An 8,315-nucleotide genomic window follows, 5' to 3' on the forward strand; every position below is an offset into this window, starting at 1 on the left:
GACTCCAGCGCTCCACGCCACGTCTCTGGTGTTCCTATCATGACAACACACTGAGATAGACTCCAGCGCTCCACGCCACATCTCTGGTGTTCCTATCATGACAACACACTGAGATAGACTCCAGCGCTCCACCCCACATGCCTCTGTTTAACTTCACACACACACATAATGCATACACAAACACACACACTCACGCACACACACACATACAGTAGATGTATATACGCAGGACCCTTCGTCCCCTTGACCCAGCTGCATTTTTCATGCTCTGAAAACAGCCGTTCTTTCCTCTGTTATCCCCTGCTAACATTATACTGTAGCAAGATAGGAGGGATGCTGACATCCCTCAGACAGACAAAATGTAATCAGAACACATCAGAGCATAAAAGCCAAATATAGACAGCCCCAGGAGGACACGTCCCAAATGGCACCCTATTCCTGATATAGTGCACTACTTTTGACCAGAACTGATTTCGGCCATGGTCAAAAGTATTGCACTAAATAGGGAACAGGGTGCAGTTTGAGATGCAGCCCCAAAGCTCTGAGGCCATGCACTATAAACCTGTCTCTCACCTCTCAGCCTCCCTCCTTTCTCTGAGCCTCTGTCTGTCTCCACTTCTTCCCAATCTGGCAATACAGTACATATTAACTGTCCCAATCTGGCCCTGCCAAGCACTACATATCAACAGTCCCAATCTGGCCCTGCCAATCACTACATATCAACAGTCCCAATCTGGCCCTGCCAAGCACTACATATCAACAGTCCCAATCTGGCCCTGCCAATCACTACATATCAACAGTCCCAATCTGGCCCTGCCAATCACTACATATCAACAGTCCCAATCTGGCCCTGCCAAGCACTACATATCAACAGTCCCAATCTGGCCCTGCCAAGCACTACATATCAACAGTCCCAATCTGGCCCTGCCAAGCACTACATATCAACAGTCCCAATCTGGCCCTGCCAAGCACTACATATCAACAGTCCCAATCTGGCCCTGCCAAGCACTACATATCAACAGTCCCAATCTGGCCCTGCCAATCACTACATATCAACAGTCCCAATCTGGCCCTGCCAAGCATTACATATCAACAGTCCCAATCTGGCCCTGCCAAGCACTACATATCAACAGTCCCAATCTGGGCCTGCCAAGCACTACATATCAACAGTCCCAATCTGGCCCTGCCAATCACTACATATCAACAGTCCCAATCTGGCCCTGCCAATCACTACATATCAACAGTCCCAATCTGGCCCTGCCAAGCACTACATATCAACAGTCCCAATCTGGCCCTGCCAAGCACTACATATCAACAGTCCCAATCTGGCCCTGCCAATCACTACATATCAACAGTCCCAATCTGGCCCTGCCAATCACTACATATCAACAGTCCCAATCTGGCCCTGCCAATCACTACATATCAACAGTCCCAATCTGGCCCTGCCAATCACTACATATCAACAGTCCCAATCTGGCCCTGCCAAGCACTACATATCAACAGTCCCAAATCCCTCTAAACACCATATATACCATAATGTATACATAACTTACTCAATATAGGAAAGCTATTACTATCATGTATTACATTGTTTTGCAGGTAAAGTGGTGATTAAATAAATGAAGATCCTACATCTGTAATACGTACATTTAGGTAGGAAAAAAAGAGTGTCCGGTGTCCGTGTGTGTGTGGGGTGGGGGGTCTGGGGGGATTGCGTCATCTATGAATCTGTTGGGGCAGTATGCGAATTGGAGTGAGTCCAGGGTGTCTGGGATGGGTGTTGATCTGAGCCATGACCAGCCTTTCAAAGCATTTCATGGCTATAGATGTGATTTCTATGGGGCGATAGTCATTTAGACAGGTTACCTTGGCGTTCTTGGGTACAGGGACTATGGTGGTCTCCTTGAAACATGTAGGTATTACAGACTGAGACAGGGAGAGGTTGAAAAAGACACTTGCCCACTGGTCAGCGCATGCTCTGAGTACGCGTACTGTATCCTGTATCAAATTGTACTGCAAAGTAGGTGAAATGTGAAATGTGCTGTATAAAACATGCATGTATGGAAAGTTATGGAGAGATGATTTCAGCTTCAATCATTTCTGAGGAGATACTGTGAAAAGTACCGAGCGTGAATGGAAAACTACATTACATTTGATCATAAGAGCATGACACAGTTTATCAAGTGATTTGTTGGCGTATAGCTAATATTCTTGTTTATTGCCAGACAGGCATGAAATCATTTACTTCCCGCCCTCATAACTAAATGCAAAGTAGGTAAATAAATAAATACAATAAGTATTTGACAGAAGAGCACACTGTTGCCTGGTAACCTAATGGCATGCTGAGGATTAATCTTGGTATTAAACAGAACAACTATCACAGCCTACAAGCCTTTCAAATGATGTATAGTAACTGTATGATACATAGTAAGTGTATGATGCATAGTAACTGTATGATATATAGTAACTGTATGATGTATAGTAACTGTATGATGTATAGTAACTGTATGATGTATAGTAACTGTCTGATATATAGTAACTGTCTGATATATAGTAACTGTCTGATATATAGTAACTGTCTGATGTATAGTAACTGTATGATGTATAGTAACTGTCTGATGTATAGTAACTGTATGATGTATAGTAACTGTATGATGTATAGTAACTGTATGATGTATAGTAACTGTATGATATATAGTAACTGTATGATATATAGTAACTGTATGATATATAGTAACTGTATGATACATAGTAAGTGTATGATGCATAGTAACTGTATGATGTATAGTAACTGTATGATGTATAGTAACTGTATGATGTATAGTAACTGTATGATGTATAGTAACTGTCTGATATATAGTAACTGTATGATGTATAGTAACTGTCTGATGTATAGTAACTGTATGATGTATAGTAACTGTATGATACATAGTAACTGTATGATATATAGTAACTGTATGATGTATAGTAACTGTATGATATATAGTAACTGTATGATGTATAGTAACTGTCTGATATATAGTAACTGTATGATGTATAGTAACTGTCTGATGTATAGTAACTGTATGATGTATAGTAACTGTCTGATGTATAGTAACTGTATGATGTATAGTAACTGTATGATACATAGTAACTGTATGATATATAGTAACTGTATGATGTATAGTAACTGTATGATATATAGTAACTGTATGATGTATAGTAACTGTATGATGTATAGTAACTGACTGATATATAGTAACTGTATGATGTATAGTAACTGTATGATGTATAGTAACTGTCTGATGTATAGTAACTGTCTGATATATAGTAACTGTATGATGTATAGTAACTGTATGATGTATAGTAACTGTATGATGTATAGTAAGATATTAATTGACCATAAACACATTCTATTAGTCAAAAATTGCATTATTTTGATATTGTTACAGCCTATATATCTAATGTACGTATGAAACTTACAGTAATAAGGTTAACTGCTATATGTTGTTGCAACTGGTTCTAAAATGCATTCAAATTAATCAAGTGAAAACTGATTACTGCTGGCGAAAATGCTGGTTAAATTGACGGCACACATTTTCATCGTGTGAAATATGACTAACGTCAGAGCTTCTCATTTCGGTTCACATATGGGCAATAATTACATAGCAAATTATGATGTGTTTTTTTTCCTCCCAATTTTCAAATGTTTGGATTAGTAATGTTATTTTTTTACACAGTCATGTTATAAAGCACATGACTGTTGACTACTGTGCTGTATATCATTCCTCTGACCAGTGTCATCATACATACTTCCTCTTCCTCCATCCCAAATGGCACCCTATTCCCTATATAGTGCAACTACTTTTGACAAGAGCCCTTTGGGGAATAGGGTGCCATTTGGGACGCATCACTGGTGTGAACCTCAGCACTCCCAAACCCTACACTCTCACATCACTTTAACTGTCATTAGTCTGGTGAAAAGGCAAACAAGGGGGCTCCCAAAGGCCATTTCATATCAATAGGAGAATAATAAAATTAACTAAATGTTCAGCAGTTCTTCTTTCAGTTCCCTTACATGTCCCTCTCTACATTACAGGTCAGGTTTCAGTAACATGTGAGGAAAAACACAGCCAGACACACTGTATAACAAGGCATCAAATAAATTCTGCTATGGAGACATCTACTATATCAAAGGAGTGTTTGTGGAACAGAAACTATGATGACCAAGTCATTCAACAACAGGCCTTTAGTTTCAATTCCCTCTAAACTACAAGGCAATGCACACTTCTCTTTACTGTAACAAGTCCCATTTGAAACAATATCTACGTCCTAAATGGCACTCTATTCACTCGACAGTGCACTACTTTTGACCAGGGCCCATGTTCAACAAGTGCTGTTCTAACTGGTTGAATGAACACATTCAAAGGCATTATTCTTTCCTGTGTACAATGTGTCAAAACAATAAACAATTATCATCAAACTCAGTAAACACATTACATTACATTCACTTTGCATTCATGGTGTTATGGCAGAATTGGACAAGTAAAATATCCAACTAGACATGAATATATTGTTAGTGTGTGTTGACTAGCAGCGCGTACTGTGCTGTGCCTCATTGGATCTGACTTGCCAATATGCTCAGTAATATGGTCACACCTATGGACGTACATTATCAGAATCTAGAAGTCACTAACAATACATGTTTCTTCCCTCTGTATTTAATCAAATTATTGTTGTTAATCTAAGCAACATTTTGGTACCATGAAACTGAGGCTGCATCCCAAATGGCAACCTATTCCTTATATAATGACCAGCTCTGTCAAATGCAGTGCACTATATATGGAAAAGGGTGCCAATCAGGATGCACTGTGTCAAACCTACTGTAAGTACATGGAGCTGTTAAAATGACTCGGTCCATCCATGACACAGCTCAGATGGTACCTGCCCCCTCAAGCCATCTGAACAGCACAGAGTGGACATCTGTGAGCCCTCGCACTGCCAAGAACAAGTGTGATGTAAAAATATCATCAATATTCTGAGGTGGGGAAAAGACTGAAGGGTCGTTTGCTCGTGGTCTGAGAAGGGCTTTCATATCAAAACACATGAGCATTTTTTTCTTGTCACAGTTGAAAATGTCAAGTGTATACTGGCAAGCCCCCGCTTCCTGTGTTTTCTCATTACCACGCCGAAATAAGAGTTGGATTTAGTCAACATCTGACACCTCGAGACAGAACATTGGCAGAGACAAAAGCTTCATAAAACCTGAAATTTACTCAAACATCCAATCAAAGCCATCAAGCAGCATGTCTGCAATAGGTTACCATAGGAAACAAAGCAACGCAAACACTGGGGTCAACAAGACAGTCAAATATGTCCTTTCACCAACATCACAACATCCCAACAGTCAATGCTGATTGATATTTCACTGAGCTGTCCACTCTTGGATTTAGAGTGGCAAGGAATGGCAAGGAATCAATGTTGACAACCTGTTTTTGTATCTTAAGATACTTTTTATTGTGTGGGGGGAATGGGGGGGGGGGGGGGGGGGATCACTTACCACTAGCTGGATCTGTTGGTCGTATGGTTGTCTGTGAGACGTAACGCTCGTAGACGATCAGCCAGGATGACCGTGGTGGGTTTATAACTGTGCTGTTTTTTTCTTCTGTGCTGTTGTCCTGTCTTTGCTCTTTGGCTATTTGACTAGAGAAGCTGACTGTAGAACAAGAGATCCACAGATATTATGATACTGATGAGAATGGACCATCCCTGTAACCAACAGGTGAACAATCTAGATAAGGGATAATACAGATATACTGTTAGTGTGTATTGTAAAGCCACATAGACACACACACACACACACACACACACACACACACACACACACACACACACACACACACACACACACACACACACAGCCACAAACACATACACACACACACACACACACACAAACAGCCACACACACACACACACACACACACACACACACACACACACACACACACACACACACACACACACACACACACACACACACACACACACACACACACACACACACACACACACACACACACACACACACACACACACTCACCACCTTAATTGGGGTTGGGAAGGAAAGGCTTGTGGTAATGACTGGGGCAGAATTAGTGGAATGGTATAAAATACATCAAACACATAGTTTCCAGGTATTTAATGCCATTCCTCCCCTCAGCAGCCTCCACTGACATACATAGCCATATAAACCTTATGAAAATGCATTTAAACAACCACTTTTTAAGTCAGCTGCTAAACACCATGTCTATCTATCTGTGGAGATAATAGCAGAGATGGTACTGTAGCAGGCAGCTAACTCATTGTTACTTCAGTCACGTCTGGTGGTGAGATCATACATGTGGGCATTGGTCTATTTATAGTATGGCTGTGGTACTGCTTGGAGACAGAATCAATGCGCATGGCATTTTATCTGTCTACCAGCGTAAAACAATAAGGGGGACAATATAGGCTAGTTTATGGTCATGCAGATTCATGTGAAGTATGTGCAATATGAATACAGTTAGATTATTATTAAGTAAAACATTTTGTATCATGTAATAAACAGCCTCTTACATAAAAAAGCAAGTGGCAAGATACAGGTGGGCTATGAATGAAAACATGGAAATCACTTTTGAACTGTGATAAAATATAATTAAGTTCAGACCAAGCTAGAGTTGATATTAATAGGCTAAATAACAGTAATACATTCCGATTCAAATTAGTAAATTCTCTACTAAAAACATGATCAGGTTTGCTACTGTACCAACCTGATGCACTGTTGTATCTCATTGCAAAGATTTGACACTAGCTATCTTACCTTCTGTACAACAAAACCACGTTGAGTTGAGAAGAAACTCGGTTGGATCAATTTGGAAACGGTAAAGTGAATTTAGTACCCTGCTCGAAGGCAGATAGAGGGCTTCGGGTCAGGCAAGCGCTGTGTTTTAAAATTGAAGCGATAAGAAATGCTCAGTGTCTAAAAGCGGTATGACGAATGGGCTAAAAATAACTACGAGGAGAGAGCAGGAGCGGTACAATCAAAATTGTTGCCTATGCGGTATTGAGGGATGGTAGACATAGCAACGGTGTTTATAAATACGTGTGGATATAAGGTGATGTTATATTTCAACCTCTACACGATTGCACTGGATAAAGAAGAACGAGTCTTAAAAATCATGCCTTGTTACAGGTGCCAGTGAATATCTTGATAACAGATTACCCTACATACATTTCAATAATACTAGACTACCTTGTGATTGTGTTTTTACTTTGTACCGCAATTACAATAGATTGCATGTCACAGAGAAATGTTATTAATGAGTGATAGGGGTTATATTGAAGTTTGTCTTTGTGAGAAAGTGCAGTGAGTTAGCTGCAGGTGAGCAGGCTGCTTATGTTCTGTTGGTTTGGGCTGTCTGAGGTCCACTGTGGTGGGCGGGAAGCTGTTGTCTGTAGGTGTGTATGTGTGTGGGTGGCGGGGGTGGTTGCCCTCAGGGCCACTGAAGAGAACTTTCTCCCCTAGGTGTCTTGTGGCAACCTGGTCTCAGAGCATATCGTATTATTCTGTAGGATGATATGTTACGTTTCGTATGGTATGTATTAATTTGTGGCTGTCCATCACTCATTTCGTATGATATGGTACCAATTACAATTAGTATTATACGTTACGAATTTGCAAAATGTACAATGTGTTATAGATTTGCAAATGTATAATATGTTACGAATTCTAGCTAGGTGGCTAGGTGGCTAACGTTACCTAGCTCACTAACATTAGCTAGGCTAGCGGTTGGTATTAGGGTTAGGGTTAAGATTAGGAGTTAGGTTAAAGGGTTAATGTTATGGTTAGGTGAAAGGTTAGCTAAAAGGTTTTTAAGGTAAGGGTTAGGGGAAGGGTTAGCTAACGTGCTCCACAAGCACTTCGTATTATTCTGTATGTAAATCCGAGGCTAGCATTTTTCAAACATAAGTTTTCATCCTGTGGCTCTAACTCCAAAAGGTTTTGGGACACTGTAAAGTCCATGGAGAATAAGAGCACCTCCTCCCAGCTGCCCACTGCACTGAGGCTAGGTAAAAATGTCACCACCGATAAATCCACAATAATCGAGAATTTCAATAAGCATTTTTCTACGGCTGGCCATGCTTTCCTCCAGGCTAACCCTACCTTGGCCAACAGCTCCACACCCCCCACAGCTACTTGCCCAAGCCTCCCGAGATTCTCCTTCACCCAAATCCAGATAGCAGATGTTCTGAAAGAGCTGCAAAACCTGGACCCGAACAAATCAGCTGGGCTA

General features: G+C 40.7%; 1 protein-coding gene across 1 annotated transcript in view; it reads right to left on the reverse strand.

Annotated features, from left to right (window-relative positions):
• The window catches only part of LOC106593124 (histone deacetylase 9-B), a 96,946-nt gene extending 89,930 nt beyond the window's left edge, over nucleotides 1-7,016 (reverse strand). Inside the window, exons 1-2 of the mRNA XM_082975807.1 lie at nucleotides 6,842-7,016; nucleotides 5,540-5,695 (exon numbers count right to left, since the gene is read on the reverse strand). The gene's annotated coding sequence lies outside the window, so the exon portion shown is untranslated. The remainder of the gene's footprint in view (nucleotides 1-5,539; nucleotides 5,696-6,841) is intronic.
• Between the last annotated feature and the right edge of the window lie 1,299 nt (nucleotides 7,017-8,315).

The sequence above is a fragment of the Salmo salar genome, chromosome 05 (assembly GCF_965601325.2).
Source record: "Salmo salar chromosome 05, fSalSal1, whole genome shotgun sequence".
NCBI lineage: Eukaryota > Metazoa > Chordata > Actinopteri > Salmoniformes > Salmonidae > Salmo > Salmo salar.